Source organism: Suncus etruscus, chromosome 3 (genome assembly GCF_024139225.1).
Source record: "Suncus etruscus isolate mSunEtr1 chromosome 3, mSunEtr1.pri.cur, whole genome shotgun sequence".
Lineage (NCBI taxonomy): Eukaryota > Metazoa > Chordata > Mammalia > Eulipotyphla > Soricidae > Suncus > Suncus etruscus.
The window spans coordinates 62,939,045-62,941,111 of record NC_064850.1 but is presented as its reverse complement, the minus strand read 5'-3'; positions in this window follow the sequence as shown (position 1 = coordinate 62,941,111).

Genomic DNA, 2,067 nt, shown 5'->3' with positions numbered 1-2,067 from the left:
GCATCTGCACCAGCACCGATTATTTTTGTTCTTTTTGATATGCAACAGTGTCTGTAGTGAGAGTTTTCTTGGGGAGGGAGTTGCTCATCTAGAAGTGCTAGGGCTTTCCTCCTGGTTCTGTGCTCGGAGATAATATCAGGCTGTAGTCAGTGTACCATATGTGGTGCCAAGGATTGAACCAGGATTAGCTGAGCACAAAGCTACCTGCTACCTGCTGTACTCTATTTCCACCTTTATTTTAGCTTTTAATAAATCAATTGCAGTTAATGTCAGTCCTCAGTTTCATTCTTCAGTGTTATGTTGGCTATTTAGGTCCATTCTAGATTCTTCATAATGCTCTCTTTATTGTTAATCTAACTTCTCAAAGTATGTAACACCTTCTGTTTGCATTGATAATTAACTTATTCTATACAAATATATCTGAGACAAATTACATATACATATACAATTACTCTTCATTAATTTAATCCATATTCATTTACTTTTTAAACTCAGTTAGCATTGAATTCAATTAATAACAACCCTATATTGGACCAGAGTGTTAGTACAGCAGGTAGGGCAATTGCCTTTATTGCAGCCAGCCTGTTTTTGATTCCTCAACATTCCATATGATCTGCTAAGTCAGTCAGGAGTAATTCTTGAGCACAGAGCCTGGAATAAACCTCTCCAGGTTTTCTGCATCACAGAGTATCACAAGATGTGGTCCAAAAACAAACAAAATCAAACAAGAAAGAAATCCTCAAAACTAGCAACATGTACTAAAACTTCCATTACAACTTTCCTATCTCCAATTAACTAGTGGAAAATAATTTTTATATTCAGGGCAAAAGAAACAGTACAGAGATCTTATCTTGTCAGTATCCATCTCAATTTGACCCCTCATATGGTCCTTGATTACTGCCAGAAATGATCACTTAGCAAGAAGTTTAGAGTAATTCCCCAGAACTGCAAGATGTGGCCTCCCAAAACAAAGAAATGTATGTTTTTCTACCTGTTCTTTTTCTATAAGTTATTTTCATATTATCACTACATATATGCACTGTAATTTTTTTGTTAAGTCAGGTATTACTCATTTGAGCCTGCTCTGTTAATGTGTTTTTAACATAGTCAACATCTTTTCCTCTAGATTCTGATAGTTGTAAACCTATTAAAATTAAATTTATAGATTTAGTTTATACATTTCTTAATGATTTCTTTTATACTTTACAGCCAACTCCTTTTCATGTCAGTTACTTTAGCTTTTAAAATATAGTCTTACTCGAAATTTTCCTGCTAACTGTACCTACTACTAAGTGTAGGATATTTTATTGGTTGGGTAGCTCACTTGATTAGATCTTAAATATTTCACTTGCTTCTACTCTTGACTATCTTCAAGTATCTTCAAGTATTTCTATACACAGAAACTAGAGTGATGTAAAAAATAAAATAGTGCTCCTAAATTCTGACCTGCAATGTCTTCCTATGTTGACAATTCTAAAATCTTCCCTTTATAGCCTAAAATTGATGTGTATGGATTCAAGGTCATTGTCTCTTGCCATTCATCCAACAGAACACTGAATTATGATATTATGAACTTCCTAGATATTTTATATAACACATTGATAATATTTCATAAAAGAAAGCCTTTGTGTTTTCTATTCCTTTAGCTAAATATTCTGTCCACACATTGCCCTCTCTAATTTCATTTAGGTCTTCTTTAAAATGTCTTTCATTTAAAAATGATGTTTGTAAAGATACATCCTCATAAATCTTCACTAGAAATGGTGTCCTCTTCCCTTCAGATATTTGCAATCTTTTTTTATATCCTTGCCTAGAATGTAAAGTACATGAGATCAGGGTCAGTGTTGTTTTTAGATGTTGCATATCTCCAGCACTGACAAGAATGTCTGGCTCAATAAATGTCTGTAGAATAAATGAATAACTAAGTAGACCATTAATACACAGAGAGCATTGCTTTGAATGGTATTGTACATATAGTATACCCAAGTCTGGAGTACTAGAAGATCACAATTCCATAGATAATGAAAAATTTAAAAAATGCACTTATTAAGCATCCTTTTTTTTTTT